This window comes from Carcharhinus amblyrhynchos, chromosome 6, assembly GCF_965287045.1.
Source record: "Carcharhinus amblyrhynchos chromosome 6, sCarAmb.v2.hapA, whole genome shotgun sequence".
Taxonomy (NCBI): domain Eukaryota; kingdom Metazoa; phylum Chordata; class Chondrichthyes; order Carcharhiniformes; family Carcharhinidae; genus Carcharhinus; species Carcharhinus amblyrhynchos.
In genome coordinates this window covers 84,782,722-84,803,216 of record NC_137329.1, presented here as the reverse complement: position 1 = coordinate 84,803,216, position 20,495 = coordinate 84,782,722, and the positions used below count along the sequence as shown (strand labels likewise).

Below are 20,495 nucleotides of genomic sequence, written 5' to 3'. Positions count from 1 at the left end.
TTGAAAAAAAACAATTTTAACGGGAAAAGTATCACATCCGCAGTGCAATGTGTCAGAATCGGCCCCTTGGGGTCATCCCCGGGGTCATCCCTGGGGTCAACTGAGCAGTTCAAACTAGGGGTTGCTGCACTTAAACAGCTCCAAGGCACTTGCTCACAGTCCAGCCAAGAGGATGGCAGCAAGGAAACCAACTTCAAGCTTCACACAGGGTGTCCAGACATGAATGTTGGATGCTGTGGAGAAATGGGGGACAATAATTTATCCTCAGATGGGTAGGAGACCCTGGGAGTGTCCAGTCTATCTGACTCACCCCTTCCAGAGACGAGACGCCTCCATTCCAACAGACAGAAGAGGGTGGCACCACAACACCTGTGCCACCCACAAGTAGGCCAGGTCCCAACCCTCTAGAGGATGCCCACCAAAGTCAACTCAGGCAGCAGTGCCTGGCAGACAGCAGGTTGCCTGGCCATCAGATGTAGATCCTGGGGAGACACCTAGGTGAGTGGTGGAATTAAGAAGGTTAACAAATTGTAGTCGCATAACATGGGCAAACATGATATTAGTCAATAGGGATGTAGGCCACTGATATTTGCATATATTTGAGCTCACTATGTATTGAACACTCATTTGTTGACCACTTCTACATTTCCCGATCTGCACTGATTGGTGGTAGCAATGACACATCTATTGTTAGGGATACATTGGGACATACAGCACTGCCTCCATCCCCTCTATTCAATGATCCTACCTCAGTCGTATTTTCCTTGCACAAATAGGATTCAGTAATGATACAGAGAATCCTCTAACCAAACACCCAGCCCATCCAAGGCAGCATCAGGAGAGATGTTCATTACACTATAATGATCCAAGCCACAGGGAGTCTGTGAGCTGACAGTAGCCAGACCAGAGTCAGATATTCGCAGTATTTCTGAGGATCATCACAGCCTTTTCCTTAGCGCAAGTGATCATCTCCCCACTGCATTGAATGGGCAGTAGGAAACACAGAAGATAGGCCATTTGGCCCTTCAAACTGCTTTGCCATTCATTATCAAGGAGGGGGCTCCAACAAACACTACCACGTGGACACCCATCCACTGAGCCCAGTTGGCCAAGATGCATGGCACAGAACCAGACCCCCCCCATCCCTGACCTCACAGAGCTCATCCCACCTCATAGCCCCTCCCGCAGCTCCAAGCCTCCTCCGCAACTGGGCAGCACGGTGGTTAACACAGCTGCCTCACAGTGCCAGGGACCCAGGTTCAATTCCTGGCTTGGGTCATTTTCTGTGTGGAGTTTTCACGTTCTCCCCATGTCTGCGTGGGTTTCCTCTGGGTGCTCCAGTTTCCTTCCATACTCCAAAGATGTGCTGGTTAGGTGCATTGGCCATGCTAAATTCTTCCTCAGTGTACCCAAACAGGCGCCGGAGTGTGGCGGCTAGTGGATTTTCACAGTAACTTCATTATAGTGTGAATGTAAGCCTACTTGTGATTAATAAATAAATTTTAAGAAACCTTATAGAAATCCATGAATGAACTTACAGATGAGTTCAATCACAGACCCCAGCAAGTATTCTCTTATTGGTAACCAGGCCACCTGCCACTGACATCTGCCCAGTGCCTTCTCTCTCCTTGGACTCCCTGGTGGAGACTGGTGATATGCGCGATCACCTCCAACCTCCCTCTGGGAGGTCATTGCGGCAGGTTTGCGTTTTTCAACAGCAGTAGTGACTTGCACGGTGTGACATTATATCGGCTGAGTGGGAAGTCACAACAAGGACGGATGATGCATGGTGACACCCGTTAATGAGATTGCAAATCAGACTTGTGCCTTTCCTGAGCATGACACTGATTACATCAGCGGAACGGCTGGGAGGATCACAAACAGGAATCTCACCGTCGAGAGTTGTGTATCTGCCATCTTGTGACATTTAACAGTCATTACGGGAAATGACCTCACAGCTCACGCTGTGATTAAATCGCAGCCATTGTATCCAACAGGCCGATATCTTTCACTGTGAATAGGATGTTGATATGTGCTTCCCTCCCTCAGTAAGTATGTTGGATTTCAACAGTGGACAAACCTCTATCAGTTTCTGGCTACAACTGCGCCATTGCAGGTATTAGAAAATGTACTCCAGTCCAAAATCACACATAAACAATATCACAGGATGTGGAGATGTTGGCATTGGACTGGGGTAAGCACAGTAAGAAGTCTCACAACACCAGGTTGAAGTCCATCAGGTTTATTTGGAATCACAATCTTTTGGAGCATTGCTCCTTCATCCAAAAGCTCGTGATTCCAAATAAACCTGTCGGACTTTAACCTGGTGCTGTGAGACTTCTTATTGAACATCACAGGAGACCTACTTGTGCCTTATTCAAGTTTCTTAGTGACAAACTCCATTAAATAGCCTCTTTGTAATTTTGTGCAGTGACTGCCAGTGCACATTCTTCTCATGGCTCCTTCTGCGATAGAGAAATTACAGAAAAGCCTATCTGTGACTTGCCCTTCTGTGCTACATTAGCAACATATGGCTATCAGGCATCATAGAAGAACTCACAGATTAACTTGCATTTCAGCACCTGAGGTTCCGTGTCTTTCAGCAGCATTGAAGCACATATAATATGTACAGAGATCATATATAGATTAATTAGCCATTTGCACTATTATAGTGGAAACTTTTTATCTCTAATATAAACAGGGCTGTACAATGTATTACCAATTCATGTAAGAAGGACAATTTTTTTATAATTCAATCACCCTTACAACTGACAGCCCAATGAGAACAGTGTTCTTTTCCCAACCATTAGTTCATCAGAAAGATACAGATTTCACTTTAAAGGCCCACTCATTAAAATTGCTGGTGGAGGAGGGGTTCAGGTGGATGCCAAGAGAGAGAAAAGAGGTGAGGGAGAAGCCCCTCGCAGCATTACTGGATCTCAAAAACATGAACAAGGCTACGAAATGTGTGGTGAGTGAGATGACGTTTGAAAGCTTTCATTTCCAAAACTATTACACCATGTGCAGCCGAGGAAGCAAAGATATGATGTCTTGAACACATCTCAAAAGAGATCTCAGTCTGGTGCCAGAACCACAAATTCTAAGCAAGCTTCCCGAGTACAACAATTTATCATGAGTCCAATAACTTTATAAAGAAACAGGGTAATTAGAGAGGGCCATGTCATGTGGAAAAGAAGGACAGTACGATCACACCCTAATATATACTCTTTGCAGGATGTAAGGAGTGATGCTGTTAACACCTGAATGTACTATTCTTCATTGTGTGGTCACTGCGTATACTTTACCCCTTTATCCTTAGAGGGGACATTCCTTCAAATGAAATATTTTAGGCAGATTAACTCTCAGATGTTTTATTAGTTTACGGGGAGTGATTAGGCTGTGGGTGGTTATGGTTTGCTGCTTGCTGCAATAACCTAACTGTATTCACATTATGTGCATTCTCATAGTATTTAAATGAAATTATTCTGACCTTCAGCAGTTCCTCCAGCACAGCCAGAGCTCAGCCCTGCTGCAGCACAAACATATTTTTCCTGTCAGAAGACAGACACCGAAATGAGACTTCGAATAATACAGCTTGTTTACCACACAGAGAATTAACATTTACTTTTCTTGTTTATCCCCTAACCTCGGCTGCTATGGAAACCTCATTAATTATAATTGGGTTTCTGTGACAGATGATTATTCTTCATCCTGTTAATCCAGATGTACATAATAGATATTAACTAAATGGAGCTGCTGTTGTCTGAATTCCAAACCCAGGCAGATCCAGATGCAGATGCAGCTCTCCACTGTTCCTATTACCTTTTGTCCAATAGAACCTGATCTCCTTTCTCTACTATTCCCATTAATGAACATCATGGTGGCGCAGTGGTTCGCACCGCTGCCTCACAGCATCAGGGACCCGCATTCGATTCCGGCCTCAGGTGACTGTCTGTGTGGAGTCTGCATGTTCTCCCCATGTCTGCATGGGTTTCCTCCGGGTGCTCTGGTTTCCTCCCACAGTCCAAGATGTGAGAATTAGGTTGAATGGCGATGCTGGATTGTCCCTTTGTATCATGGGGGCGAGCAAAGTAAGTATGTGGGGTTACAGGGATAAGTCCTGGGTGGGATTGTTGTTGGTGCAGGCTCGATGGACCAAATGGCCTTCTTCTGCACTGTAGGGATTCTGTGATTAGCTTCCACCCTACTTTCTGATTAAAGCTTCCCACCCCCACTAATTCTATCCACTTCCACCTTATATGTATCTTTACCTCCTTCAGCTCGTGATTCCAAATAAACCTGGTGTTGTGAGACTTCTTATTGTGCCCACTTCTGTCCAATGCCAGCATCTCCACATCATTCTAGAGTGTTAACCTGCATGCAACTGATCCCATTCACATCCACCCTACCTAAATTCTTCATAAAGTCGCTGCCCAATGTTTCTGTTCAATCCTGCTGTCTGGTAATGCATCTTTCTGGCATCAGCTGGCTCAGGATACTGCCCCAGGCTCATTCTGGAGTTGCAGCCCAGGACACTAAGATCACCTCCCTATCACCACATGTCACCAGAACGGAATCTGGAGTAAAGCAAACGTGAAATGGTGGATTTCCTTTGGGTAAGGAATGCAGAAATATATCTTTTCATTAAAAATGTATCTCTGTAAGTTTATCTTCTCACAAACAGGCTGAGGAAATTATTCCAAGTTGAAAATATTTCCTCCAGGCATTCTTATTCATTAAGATCATAGCTTATGACAGTACATTTGAAAATTAAAGAGGTAACGTACTCACAATGATGCAGCAATTTATAAAATGCTTGCATACTGATGATCTCTTGTGATTTGCATGCACTAATTAAGTCTGAGATTATACTGTTGGATGCACACTCCAGTGTATTACTTTGCAAGATAGGGTGCACATGTCCACTGAAAGAACTTGGAACAAAGATAAGCTCCACAAAAATTGGCCAAATGAGTCAGGCGGATGGAGGTTTTAAATTTAATCACCATTTTCTCAGAGCAAGTCTTCTGTGGCAACAAAATTTGCAAGCAACCTGCTTACATTAATTTCCAACCCAAAATGTATTCTCCAAAATTGCCATGTATATTCTGGACCTTCGTGTGGTTAACCCTCCAAATCCTGAATGGACTCAAAATATAAACGAATATATATTATGTCAAAATGCATATTTATCCAGGCAGTTGCCCCATTCCCTTGCAGGGGAGAGCCTGTCTCCACAAGATTGGGAAGTTCCAACCTGATTTTATGGTTGTCACGCTGTTAAGGGACTCAGGTTGTGTTTTCTGTCTCTGTCTGGGAGGAAGTTCCTTGTCCAAGAGTTGCTGGCCAATCAGATGGCCAGCATCTCTCCAGCCCTAGCAGCGCCATTGCAAGAGGTGGCCAATGCTGGGACTACAGCCAATCCCCCAATGGAATTAATTCATCACTGAGGTAAATGGTGTAGTTCAGCCAAGATCAGTCAGGCAGGTGGGGGCCATTCTTGCATGGCGGTGAGGGAATGGAGGGGAGCAAGCAGTAGTGACAATCACAGTTGGCGGAGACGGGGGAGCCTTCATTGGGCACAGGATGCTCAAACAGGAGACACGTGCCCAACCTACAACCAGGACACCAGGGTTTACCTGCCTTGCCTCATGATGGAGGCACCTCAGACTGCTAAAATAATACCAGCAATGGCAGGAAAAATGCCTGAGATTATCATGGAGGAAGAGGAGAAGGAGTGGTAGAGAATAGAGCAAGAGAGAATTAGGCAGCATTTGAAGAGAATGGACTTCACCAAAAAATGATTCCCCCCTCCCCTCCAGCCCCCTTCCCCCCACCCCTGCATCTCAGCCCTCAGTAGCATATATAGAAAACCAGACCTTAGACTAAATAATGAAGGACTTTCACAATGAGGCAGTAGGGGAGCTGTGCCATTTACTGCATGAGGGCTTACACTCATGGTCATTCATCCACAGTACACTCTCCTGTGGCTCTGTTACAGCAATCAGCTTTTAATTATAGGCTCATCTGAAGTAGCCATGGGGATCTCTGTATTCTCAGGCAGGTTCCAGGATGGGTTGTACATACAGCAGATGACTGACTCACAGGAGAGCTATGGAACTCACCTCCTTTCGTGTCCCACCAAAGTAGCAGGTTTTTTTTAAATGGGGTTTTTCCAAAGTCTTACTCTTATTCCTCCCCTTGTATAGAAACCCCCCCATCCCCAACTCCAATCATGGTGGATCTGCATGAAATGAAGCTGCGTGCTAAGAATGGATGAGTGTTGTTTCGATGAATTTAAGGAGATAGAGAAGAGGGTGGAAGTTTGTGGTTGAGTGAATCTTCACGAATGATGCTACAATAACTGTGTTGAGGCATTAATCTGACACCAGAACTCAGCCTCTAACTTCACCACCAGAGTGGAGTGTCCACCCCCATGAGGCCCATACCTTTCGCCTTGTAGATGTGAAGTTTTTCTGGTTGGTAAAGATCTCTCAGGTGATTTACCTCTCACAGAGATTGTGCATCATTTTCTCCTTCAACTATTTTGAGTAAATTACCTAGAGTTACATAGAAAATACAACACCAAGACAGGTCATTTGGACCAACCAGTGCCATGATTATTCCAAATTCTAAGCATCAAATTGACGTACAAATTGGAGTCATTCACACTGTTTTTCCCAGTGGGAGTTCAGAGGAGAATCTCCCACACTCAGGGTACACTGCAAAGGCCACCAGCATGAATATCATTACATTTCAGGAGAACTATTCTTGCAGAGGCTGAAATCAGTGCACTGAGTGAACTACTGCATATACACCAGACTATCAGTGCCGAGATTGGCGCATGCGCAGTTGCCCCACACTGATGGCCTCCCGATTGCTGGCCAGCTCAATCGCTGGCAAGCCCGGCAACCTTTGCAATGCCGGCACTCCGCCCCCAAGTCCCGATTGCTGGATTGCTGGCTCCCAGGCCCAGCCCAAAGCCCCCCTCTCGGTCTGCCTCAATCTCCAGCTAACCTTCCCACCAATCCACCATCCGACAATTACCCCTTCGCAGTGCTGAGCCCCAGCAAGCTGACTGCCCCACCCCCCCAGCTGATCCCACCCTCCCCCGAGCCCACCCTGATTGTTGGCCTCTGTCCTGACCCCACCAATCCTTTCTGCAGAGTGGCACTCCCACTCTCACAATTACCCCCTAGACCCTGCCGCTATCAGGTCCTGCCCCCAGGTCTTGTACCCATTTGCCCCACCCCTTGGCACTGCCCCATGTCCAACAGACAGTGTCAGGATGCCTCCTGGGCAATGGCATTTTGCCCTATGGGCAGTACCAGGGGCACAGACTGACACTGCCAGGGTGCCAATGCCCAGGGGTACAACCCCCCCCCCACCCAATCTTTTGGTAGGCCCCGATTACTCCCTTTCACTCCAGAGGGGTGGAACCTCCCCATAGTGGAGAGCTAGTGTAATCCCCGCTGGAGTGAAACACGCTGGCGAGGGATGGGTGCAGAGATTTCAGTCCCAGTCCCTCTAATCTCACTTAAATTATATTCAAGTGACCATTTTGATTGTCTTTGTGCCTCCTCACCAATTTCTAGTGCAGATCTGATACCACTGGAAACCTGCTGTTGGACAATACTAGACACATGCGAACCCCACGATCAAGAACAAGAACCTCCCGGCCCACGGCACTAACAAGTTAACACAGCAGGATTGGAGAATCATGGCGCATTTCTTTGAACTGGGAATTTGTTCTTGCCAACATCAGTGATTAACCCAAAAACAGCTCATTTCCTGATTTTGGAAAACAATATCTCTTGTGGGCCTTCTTTCCCAAATCTCTCCGATTGACTGAGTCCCAGCGCGAATGCAGTAAATCCTGTTGCCTTCTCTTTTGTGTCCAGCTGCTAAAAATTGCACCTTACTTTCAATAAACTTTAATTTATGTTTCAGTCTCCATAACAACCAAATCATACAGGTGGTCTCCTGAAAGATTTAGCATGAGATCACATAGTCTAAGCAGGTTTTGTAGGAGGTCACATCCCCTTGATTAATAAGGGGATCAGGGGTTATTGGGAGAAGGCAGGAGAATGGGGATGAGAAAAATATCAGTCATGATTGAGTGGCGGAGCAGGCTCGATGGGCCGAGTGGCCTAATTCTGTTCCTCTGCCTTATGGTCTCTCCAAACTATCCCATTTTACCCGAGTGTACCTTCACAAGAGATGACACAGTGACTGTGTTGAGGCATTAATGTGACACCAATAATCAGTCTCTAACTTCACCACCGAGAGACTTGTGAGACAGTTTAAAACATGGTACTAAAGGAACTGCTTATTTGAGAGCCAGTACAGACAGGATAGACTGAATGATCTCCTTCTGTGCTGTAACTATTCTATGATTCTGTGATCTTATAAAGTCCAACACATGTAACACTAGTATCATGGTGTATACTTATATTCCATTCAGTGATATCATGAACAAGTACAGTAACAAAATAAGTGAAGACGGCACTTGGTAGAGTACATATCTCCACATGCTGTGTTAGCACAGTGTTATTAAAATAACACAGCTTTTCCTTGAGGCTTTTCATTATCTGGTTGATGTTCTGCAAACATGAAGTAGAAAAGAAGAGAAAACTTCACTAGGATCTTCCACTTCACTCCAATCGACATCCAATAACCTGCTCTGAAAACTCTGCTCATGTTTTGACAATTCTGACAAATTCCACCACAGCTGTTGAGACAATCCATAATATTCTAAAACAATCAATGATATCTAAATAAACAACCCCCCACAATATGCTAAAAGAAAAACTCAATTCAATGGACTCTTTAAAAAAAATCCACAATATGAATTCAGATCACATCTTCACTACAAACTGATCAGCTCTTCCTTGTGCCATACCCTGTCTGTGTACCAAGTTTCACTGAAATCAGCCCATTACTTTCACACAAACAGACAAATAGACTAACAAACAAGGAAGAAGAGTATTCTGCCACGTATCTTCAGTGATTGAGGTGACTATGATCCACAAAGCAAAGAGAGTGTTATCCCGACTCCAAAGGCCCCCATGATTGATAGACTATGATTCCTGTAATACCTGTACGTGTTAAAATAATTATCACTGTCGTGAGGTAGCTGACATGACTTGTGGAACAATACTTCAGCGTGAATTTTTGACTTGGAGAGATAAGTGAAGAAAATTGATCAAAAACCAGAGGCCGAAGTTGAATAAAATGTTAAAAAACACAGCAAAATAGTGACTATATTTCTTTGAGATTTTAGTACAATGGAAATAATTTGGCCTCCCTGGTGGTTGCACCATTTTACAGTTTAATGGCAGCAAATTACAGTGTGTTACCAGGCAGTGGCACATTGAGGGACTCAGGTTAATGGTATACATGAGTGGACAAGGTACTAGCAAGTGGCATTTGAGCTATTTGTTTGAGTTTGAATCTTTTTAAGGCAACTTGAAAGTCTTAAAAGGGTGTGCTTCATTTGAAGTCACAATATACAAGAGTGCACTATAATGAGGAAGACTTTATGGGTAATTTATTGTTCCCAGTCTTTCTGGAGCCTTTAACCTTACAGACACCAGTCTTCTGCCAGTGTCTCAGCCAAGTAGTCATTCTTTATGTGTGAATATTGGTAGAAGCTATCACAGTTCTTGATTACTCCAATCGTTACCTATTGTCCTCAAAAAGCACTTCCCCCAAGGAGTCCCACAATAAGCAACAGTGACCTTTTCCATTTGTCTTTATCTCCCAAATCCAGAAGAATAATTATAAGGAAGTATCTTGTTTCCTTGGGATAGGAGTCAGTTAACTTAGCACAAACTGGGGATTGAGCCTTACAGGTTGATAGACTATTATTTAGTTTGAGATTCCGCAGAATTAACTAGTGGTTTGACTAGCATGATAAAGAGGAGTAATGATGTGGAGATGCCGTTGTTGGACTTGGGTAAACACTGGGGTTACCTTGGTGTTCTTAAACAGGAGTAAAGCAGAGAGCTTATGCACGACTGACGGACACATCATAGAATTGTAGAATCCCTACAGCACAGAAGAGGCCATTTGGCCTATCAAGTCTGCACTGACTATCTGACTCAGTATCTTACCCAGGCCTTCTCCCCTGCCATATCCTTGTAACCCCACACATTTACCATGGTTAATCCATCTAACCTACACATCTTGGGACACTAAGGGGCAATTTTAGCACAGCCAATCCACCTAACCTGCACGTCTTTGGACTCTGGGAGGAAAGCCATTCAGATATAGGGAGAATATACAACTCCACAGAGACAGTCACCCGTGGCCGTAATTGAACCCAGGTCCCTAGCACTGTGAGGCAGCGGTGCTAAGCATTGTACCACCATGCACCATTAGGTTTCGCATTTTGAATCAGCACCAAGGGTAGGTTTTAAAGCTACCAGGGCATTGTTAGTTTATAACTTTGTTCAAATATTGATTTATAAACTAAGACTGATTGGCATCTTGGCAGTAGTATAACACAAAGAACTGCAACAGATGGATGCTTTCTCTTCACTCATTCAGTATGGCCAAACATAATTATTTGATACTCTCTGGTCAGGGCAAAGGTCTGTGTCTCCAGATATGAAACAGATGTCCTGTTTAAACGGATTCTTTTTTAAGAAGTCATTTTAAGTGCTGCTGATAGGAAATGCAAGTTACTGAATTTAGAGTTTCAGTGCTCTGCAGCTGCAAGTGAGTTGTTAAAAAAATAAAGTCCTTTCAATTTAAGACATTTTCACAGCTTTAGTAAAAAGATTTATAAGTTATTAACTAGAATACCACTGCTTAGGGTGATAACACTGAGTTAAAATACAATATTACTTTAACACTGATAAAATCATGAAATCTTGTGTGGCTTTAATTCTATTTAAATGTAGCAGCACAGCGAACCAGGAGAATTGTTTCATGCAGGGGAATATGGAGGCAATGAAGGGATTTGGTACAAGTATCAAGTACCCTAAGTCAGCATGTGTTTGAGACAATGTATGCACAATAATATGGTAACGGTATCTTTTTCATACTTTATTCATAAATCTGTGAGAATATTACAATCATCCCAAAATAGTCATCACACAAAAAGCAATAATATTCAGGATCTTTGCATATCAAAGTAAACACTGAGATGCTTCAATACAGTAAACGTTTCAGATATGTTACAGTGGTCTTACAAATGTTGCAAAGTTATTTTGAAGGTTGTCTACACAGAAAAGTTTGCAGTCCTAGGTGCTTCAGTACAACTGAGCTACATGTAATATTCACTACCCAACACTGAGCTAGCCAGCAAACTACAATGAATAGTAAGCTTTGTCTGCTAGTGTTAACTAAACGTACCATAAGCTGTGTCTCATATACTGTTAGCCAAACCAATAATACCCAAGTTTTAACATTGTGCAATGGTGGATAAATAGTGAAGTTCATGGAAAAGTGGGAGAGATGAATAATGAGCAGCTGATCCCATTGTGCCTGATTCACATCATTCTCCAAATCAAAATTAACGCCCCTCCCTCCATGAGGTGTTAGCAATTCTTGAGGGTATGAAAATAGATAAATCCCCAGGGCCGGATGGGATTTATCCTAGCATTCTCTGGGAGGCTAGGGGGAGATTGCAGAGCCTTTGGCTTTGATCTTCATGTGGTCATTAGCTACAGGTATAGTGCCGGAAGACTAGAGAATAGCAAATGTTGTCCCCTTGTTCAAGAAGAGGAGTAGAGACCATCCTGGGAATTATAGACCAGTGAGCCTTACTTCTGTCGTGGGCAAAGTTTTGGAAAGAATTGTAAGAGATAGGATTTATAATCATCTAGAGAGAAATAAATTGATTAGGGATAGTCGACACGGTTTTGTGAAGGGTAGGTCGTGCCTCACAAACCTTATTGAGATTTTTGAGAAGGTGACCAAAGAGGTAGATAAGGGTAAGGCAGTTGACGTGGTGTATGTAGATTTTAGCAAAGCGTTTGATAATGTTCCCCACAGAAAATGCAGATGCGTGGGATTGAGGGTGATTTAGCAGTTTGGATCAGGAATTGGCTAGCTGATAGAAGACAGAGGGTGGTGGTTGATGGGAAATATTCAACCTGGAGTTCAGTTACAAGTGGTGTACCTCAGGGATCTGTTTTGGGGCCACTGCTGTTTGTCATTTTTATAAATGACCTAGATGAGGATGTAGAAGGATGGGTTAGTAAATTTGCTGACGACACCAAAGTCGGAGGAGTTGTAGACAGTGAGGATGGATGTTACAGTTTGCAGAGGGACATAGATAAGCTGCAGAGCTGGGCTGAGAGGTGGCAAATGGAGTTTAATGCGGAAAAGTGTGAGGTGATTCACTTTGGTAAGAGCAACAGGAGTACAGAATATAGGGCTAATGGAAGGACTCTTGGTAGTGTCGATGAGCAGAGAGATCTCGGGGTACATGTGCATAGATCCCTGAAAGTTGGCACCCAGATGATAAGATTGTTAAGAAGGCGTAAGGTGTGTTAGCTTTTATTGGTAGAGGGATTGAATTTCAGAGCTGTGAGATCATGTTTCAACTGTACAAAACCCTGGTGCGGCCGCACTTGGAGTATTACATACAGTTCTGGTCACCGCATTATAAGAAAGATGTGGAGGCATTGGAAAGGGTGCAGAGGAGGTTTACCAGGATGTTGCCTGGTATGGTGGGAAGGTCTTATGAGGAAAGGCTGAGGGACTTGAGGTTATTTTCATTAGAGAAAAGAAGGTTAAGAGGTGACCTAATTGAGGCTTACAAGATGATCAAAGGATTGGATAGGGTGGACAGTGAGAGCCTTTTTCCTCATATGGTAATGGCTAACACAAGGGGACATAGCTTTAAATTGAGGGGTGGTAATTATAGGATGGATGTCAGAGGTAGGTTCTTTACTCAGAGGGTAGTAAGGGCCTGGAATGCCCTGCCTGCAGCAGTTGTGGACTCACCAACTATAAGGGCACTCAAATGGTCAGTGGATAGGCATATGGATGACATTGGAATAGTTTAGGTTGGAGGGCGATTAGATTTGTTCCACTAGTCAACGCAACATCGAGGGCCGAAGGGCCTGTATTGCGCTGTAATGTTCTATGTTCTATGTGAACTGTTTCATATCATGATATCAAACTACAAGGCCGGCAGTATCCCAATATAATTTCCTAAACTGGGAAATGTGGGTGAAACTCATGGCCCAAAGCGCAGATCGGCGCTTAGGTTGGAAAAGAGGCAGGGCAAAATTAGGAAAATATGACAGATAGCTATATAGGAGTTCCACTTGAGGTCAGAGGAGAGAGACAGAAGGAATGATGATTAAGAAGGATTGAAATGAAAAGGTAAGAAGGGATCAGTTGTTGGTTTAAATTGTGAGGGACACTGGGAATTTCCTCAGAACTCTCCTTCCCCCCAACCCAACTCTCCTCACCTCCCCCCCACCACCCCTCCAAATCAGTTCAGAAGTGGCACAAAAATCCATTTACGCACCTGAACGGATTTTGGAATTATATGCCCTCCCCCGTGGTGAGTTTGTTAGTGGGGGCACTTATTTGGACAGAAGGGTGGTGGGTGGAGACCAAACCACCTTTAATCCAATTAATTCAGTGGTGGGAAGGACAATTGAGATCTTCAAATGGACAATTCACATTAATTTAAGTGCCTCATTGCCGCTGCTAGCTTAACCCTTGTACCTGATCTAGGGACCAGCATCCAGAAGGGGGACCTGCTGAAAGCCACCTCCCTTGCTGCCAGTGCCCCCCCCACCCCTTTTCTCATCACCCCCATCCTGTGGCCCCTCACTCAGTTGTGGCCTGGGATCCAGTGAAGATCTTGGGCTTTGGGTAGGAGTGGAACCACCTCCCAGGTGGTGTTTCCATTCAATAGAGCTGCTGGCCTCAGATTGGTTGCAGCCTCTCGGTGAGCAGCACTTCTTTCCCTGGCATCCTTGAGCCTAGAGACGATCCTGTGTTGTCCAGTTAAGCAAAAATGAAATACTGCGGACACTGGATATCTGACAGAAAATACTGGAAAAACTCAGCAGCTCTGGGAGCATCTGTGGAGAGAGAAATAGAGTTAATGTTTCGATATGACTTGTCAGAGCTAGACAGACTAGAAACAATGGATGGAATTTTATGAGGAAAATTCTAAGTATCCAGCTAGCATAAAAATGGGGAGAGTTGTAGAGTTTTTATGCCCCCATCTTATGCACATAATGCATAGAAAAATGGGCTAGACTGTTTCTAGCTAACACAGGCAGATGGCTGGGCTTAATTCGCCAGTCAGCAGTAGAGGGGGCTATTGCGCATATGCAGATCTCTGTTCCAATCGCACAGGCCTGTCAGACAGAGAGAGAGATCTGTCAGGCCTCTGCTGCTGCAGCCAGCCTCCACACAACACAATCGGGGGGGTGGGGGGGGGGGGCGCTATGGGTGGCCTACGGCCGATCACGAAACCCACACCACCCAAAAATGTAGCTCTCCACTGACTCCCTGTCACCCAGACTGATCGCACCCTTCCTCCTCCACCAATCGTAATGCAGAGGGCAGCGGGTGCTCACCCCCATGCCAATCACGATGCAGAGTGGAAATGCCCCCAGTACCCTAATCGGGCCATCCCAGCTTGCCTCTCCCCTTCCAGGCACTGCCCCACATACCACGTTCAGACCCTTCCCCCATGCCCCCTTCAGGTCCCACCCTTTAGCCCCACCCCATACGCTCATTAGGCTCCATCCATTGTGCAGGGCAGTGCCAAAGTGCCCTATGAACATTGCCAAGGTGCCAGGTCAGCAGCACCAATGTGCAAGGCTGGCACTGCCCAAGGGCATCCCCCTTGCCCGCGATCTCCCTGGAGAGCCTAAATGGCTTTTGGTTTAACCAGCGAGGACAACATGACTGTTGTCTGTTCATGTTTTCCTCGCCAGAGAGAACCTCTCCTGACGAGGCCATAAAGGCAAGTGAAACCATATGATTGAGGGCCAGGGTCACTAATCACATACAAATCATCATTTAAATAAATTTAAATAAAATATTCAACCTCTCGCCTGAAATAAGCAAGGGGAATCTGGCTCTAGTAAGATGGCGAGAACTGTAAGAACAGTTCCAAAGCAATTCCCTTCCTGTGTCATTGAAGAATTGAAAGATGGAAGAGTTGTCTCTATCCTATTGAAAAGCCTGAAACAAATCAAGATGTTAGTAATTTGACTGTTGTATTGCAATAGGTTGGGAGATTTCCAATATTGAATTGAAGTGATTTGAAGAAAGTTTATAGAATGGAATCATCATCAAAACATCAGTGTTGGTTTATGTGTGGAAGAGGACATTGAGAAAGGAGCAGTGTGGGAGAAAAGATAGACGTTTGTAGCACTTAGGGTTACTAGAGAAATATCCATCTGATAGAACTCACAGGTGCTTACACAGCATTTTCAGAAAGAAATTCAGATAACTTGGAAAATAACTTTGGTTGGAGCCATATGAGAGTAACTTGTAAATGCACAGTAAGGCTGTCAAATGTTGCACAATATTCCAGCATCTCCCTGCACAAGGTCAAAGTTGAAATGTTGGTAAATAACCATGGAAACGGACAGTACACACTACATTTCTAGCCAAATTTGCACTGGCTCCTAACTGTAACATCAACAGTGATTGGTCGAGTAGTTTGCTTCTGTGCTGTAACATTCCATGATAATATACAATAGGATTAATCTGGAGAAGATCAATGGTCAGCACTGACTGACTCACAACCCTGAAAATGACCCAAAGTGGTTAGCCTGCTGCAGAGAACCACTGAGTCAGTTACACAGGATCTACAGATAATATAAAAGCAAAATACTGCGGATGCTGGATCTGAAACAAAAACAGAAAATGCTGGAAAATCTCAGCAGGTATGACTGCTGAGAGAATAAAGCCAACGTTTTGAGTCTGGATGATCCTTCATCAGAGCACAAGTGTTGTCAGACCTGCTGAAATTTTCCAGCACTTTCTGTTTTTGTTACAGATATTCATTGTCCATGTCACACACAAAGACTGACATCTTGGGACATGTGCAAAGGGCTGACATCACCTTAACATAAACCAATATCTGCGAGAGGAAGATACATCCATTTCCTTTTCAAATACGTGCAGAAAATATCGTTTGTTAAAAGTACTTCTCTAGATAATCATTGCCTTTGAGAATAGCCAACTATTAAAAAGCCCATAACAATATTCAGTCTATGAGATGATATTACCTATTACACCAAGTAAACACAATGCTGATGTTCAATAAAATCTTGATAGATTTTGCAGCTGGGTCTGAGTTTGAATTGTGATGTGTTTTACAGGACACTGGGCTCAAAGTAAAGAGAAAAAAAAATCAAGCCTTTGTTCTGAGACATTGCCAATGTTCTTTGCCACTAAATCAACAATCTATACCAGATTAGAGAGAATTCAGGGAATGATCCGGAAACATGATACTAACACCATCAATGTGAAATGGTTAATTTCACTTCACCCAACTGTCTGATCACGTTAATGAACAAAAGAATTCACAACTCTGTTCAAAAACAAGGAAAAGGCTAACACTTCAACACAATCTTTCTCATCTTTGAGAGCTTTACTGAAATCCAATTGAGAAGATGTGTCTCCTACCCCTTCTGCACAAGGAGCACAATAGATTAATTAAATTTGGCCCAGTTCCTGATTGTACTGCTAATGCTTGAGGAGAGTTCTTTCACAAGTCAGTTAAAAACAGTTGGGTTCATTAGAGAGGGTTTTATGCTGCAGTTCCCCACCCTTCACCTGACATTGGGTGACAAAATTGGAAAAATGTTCCAACTCCCCAAGATTTGCACTCTTCACATGTTGATATACAGCTGAAGTATAAAGCACAAAATGTAGACAATTTAAAGTTTTGTAAAGTTTATTTATTAGTGTCACAAGTAGGCTTACATTAACACTGTAATGAAGTTACTGTGAAAATCCCCTAGTCACTACACTCTGGTGCCTGTTCAGGTACACTAAGGGTGAATTTAGCATGGCCAATGCACCTAACCAGCACATCTTTTAGACTGTGGGAAGAAGGTTGTGAACCACAATTAATGCCCATTTAAAGGCCACTGTTGGCATTCACATATGGTGGGAAAGAGAAACTCAACATGCAGGAAGCCCAAAAAAGGAACACTGCTGCTCACATGCTTCCTGGGATGGGGCCTTTTATGAAAGGCACTCAATACTTGATGGAGGGATTTGTCATCAGGAAGGTGGAATGGGATGGGAGAGGAGGATGGTCCTGCCCTTCTTACTGACCACACCCCTCTCCCCCTAATCTTCTGACCCCCTACTCCATAATTCCCCCTTGCGCTATCACTGGACCCCTGAGCAACCCTGGGTGAATGCATTTCCAGCAGCAGCCACTCCCTCCTTGGTGGCACTGCTGAGCAATAAGGAACTGCCAACTTCTGGCAAGCTGATAGCTCTCGACAGGCAGGACTTCTGCCTCTCTGGGTGCTCAATCCCAGGGAAGGCCTGTTAATGCAGTGGGCTTCCCTAAAAAGTGGAGCCATGGGCTCTCACTAACTTTCCAGTTGGTAGCCTTGATGCCTGTCACTTACAATATACTCTACCCCTGGACTATGTGACTGGGAGTCAATGTTTCATTGAAATAAACAATAGAATCTGGAAATTACTTCAACAAAAAGTTTAATGGTATTGTTTACATGAGTAATAATATCATTGCATTAGAAATAGGATTAACAGATAATTATGCTGTGGATAGTCCCATCACACATTTAGTGCTTCGACCAATCTCTGCCCAGCAATCTTCAGAATCACTTCTTGTAAACTAGGTCAGGGTTCAAAGTCCTTTAGAACCAAATACTTATCATTTCTTTCATACAGCTTCTGCCAAAAATAATTTCCCATCAACAAACCTACACCAAATTAATGTGGACTTTGAGAACTTCTCTTGAATTTGCCCAATCTGAAATTCACATGATCAGAATCAGAGGTGCAAGAAAACCAGGATGAAAAGTTTAAGTTTATTTATTAGTATCACAAGTAAGCTTATAGTAACACTGCACTGAAGTTACTGTGAAAATCCCCTAGTTGCCACACTCCAGCACCTATTCGGGTCCACTGAAGGAGAATTTAGCATGGCCAGTGCACCTAACCAACACACATTTCAGACTGTGGGAGGAAACTGGAGCAGCTGGAGGAAACCCATGCAGACACAGGGAGAACATGCAGACTCCGCACAGACAGTGATGTAACCCAGGAATTGAACCTGAGTCTCTGGTGCTATGAGATAGCAGTGTTATCCACTGTGCCATCATGCAATGGGAAACAAGCAGAACTTGTTTGTTAAAGAACTGAATGTTTCCTAACTTGTAGCCTGTACTAGAAAAGATAACATTTTGTCATGAAAAAACTTGCTGATTGATGAGTTAGGCTTCTCACCTTTAGATTAGTGCAGGAGAGTGTGGAAGGAGCTGCAAAAGGATACCAAAACAAGATGTCAAGTTGGTGACAATAAAACACAGATCAACATGCATATTAAACAGCAAAACATGATAAACTGAGTGAAGTGATACAAGAAAAGGATCAGATCTAAGGTCTGCAGTCCTGCCATTCTCAGTCAGGAATGGTGGTAGATAATTCAACAACTAAAGGGAGGAGGAAGCTCCACAAATATTGTCACCCTCAATTATGGGAGAGCCCAGCACACCATTGCAAAAGGCAAGGCTGAAATATTTACAACTATTTTCATCCCGAGGTGCCTAGTGGATGATCTGTTTTCACTGCCCCCATATTTACCCCATGTGAAATCAAGAAATAGCTGAATGCACTAAATACAGCAAAGGCTGTGGCCTTGAAAATAGTAAGAAGTCTCACAACATCAAGTTAAAATCCAACAGGTTTATTTGGTAGCACAAGCTTTCAGATTGTCGCTCCTTTTTCAGGTGAATCAAAGGAGCAACACTCGGAAAGCTTGTGCTACTAAATAAACCTGTTGGACTTTAACCTGGTGTTGTGAGATTTCTTACTGTGTTTACCACAGTCCAATGCTGGCATCTCCACATCATGGCCCTGACAATATCCAGCCGCATCACTGGAGACTCGAACTGGCCGTCACCCAAGGAAGCTATTCGTGTACAGCTATTATATACTTCATCTACCCAACAGTGGAAAATTACCCATGTTTGTCGTGTCCAAGAAAGGCAGGATAAACTCAACCCACTGAATCGCCACCCCAACTGGCAACTCCCAATCCGCAGCAAAGTGATGGAAGATGTTATCAAGTGGCATTCACTCAACAATGGCACACTTACTGATGCCAGTTTGGATTCTGCCAGGGCCATAGGCTACAAACCTCATTAGGTCCTTCATCTAAATTTTAATAAAGGAACTGAGCCTGAATTCAAAAGGTGAGGTGTGAATGATTGCCCATTGAGAATGAAGCAAGCGTGGCATGAAGGAGCCTTAGTAAAATTGATAGCGATGGGAATTGGGGAATCGGGTGGAGAGTTGCGGGGGGCGCGGGGCAACACTCCACTATATGTAATCATTCCTACCACAAAGGTGGATAGAAGTTTTGGTCTCCTTACTTGTGAATGGATACACTGGCACTGGAGGGGCTACAGAGAAGGTTCACTAGGTTGATCCCGGACTTGAGAGGAGAGACTGAGTAGACTGGGACTGTATTTGTTGGAATTCAGAAGAAGGAGGGGAGATCTTATAGAAACATATAAGGTTATAGATAAGATAGAAGCAGGGAGGTTGTTTCCACAGGTAGGTGAAACCAGAACTAGGGAGCTTGGCCTCAAAATAAGGGGAAGCAGATTTAGGACTGAGTTGAGGAGGGACTTCTTCACCCAAAGACTTGTGAATCTGTGGAATTCCCTGCCCAGTGAAGCTGTTGAGGTTACCTCGTTGAATGTTTTTAAGGGAAGGAGAGATAAATGTTTGAACAGTAAAGGAATAAGGGTTATGGTGAGCAGATAAGTGGAGCTGAGTGCAAGAAAAGATCAGCCATGATCTTATGAATGGCGGAGCAGGCTTGAGAGACCAGATGGCCTACTCCTGCTCCTAGTTCTTATGTTCTTCTGTTCTTAATCATCTCAGACCCAGAATATCTCTGCAAGAGTTCCTCAGAGTAGTGTCCTATGCCCAACGTCTTCAGCTGCTTCATCAGTGATCTTTTCTCTATCAGAAGGTCAATAGTGGGGATGTGCGCTGATAATAACAATGTTCAGCACCATTCCAACTCCTCAAATACTGCAGCAGTCCATGACCACATGCATCAAGACCCTAACAACATTCAGGCTTGGGCAGATGCATGGCAAGTAACATTCACACCACTGGGAATGATCATCTCCAACAAAAGTGAATTTAACTCTCTCCCATTGACATTCAATGGCGTTATCATTGCTGAATCCCCACTATCAACATTATGGAAGTCTCCATCGACCAGAAACTGAACTGAACCTGCCGTATAAATACCATGGCTCCAAGACCAT

The 20,495-nt window shown here is 44.0% G+C and overlaps 1 protein-coding gene across 6 annotated transcripts in view; it reads left to right on the top strand.

Annotated features, from left to right (window-relative positions):
* The window catches only part of LOC145344062 (protein shisa-like-1), a 172,219-nt gene that overhangs the window by 111,172 nt on the left and 40,552 nt on the right, over window positions 1-20,495 (top strand). The window contains exon 1 of one of the 6 annotated variants that reach the window (XM_080190842.1): window positions 15,274-15,356. The exons of the other annotated variants lie outside the window; for them this stretch is intronic. The gene's annotated coding sequence lies outside the window, so the exon portion shown is untranslated. Of the gene's footprint in view, window positions 1-15,273; window positions 15,357-20,495 lie in introns of those variants that run through there. 6 annotated transcript variants of the gene reach the window in all.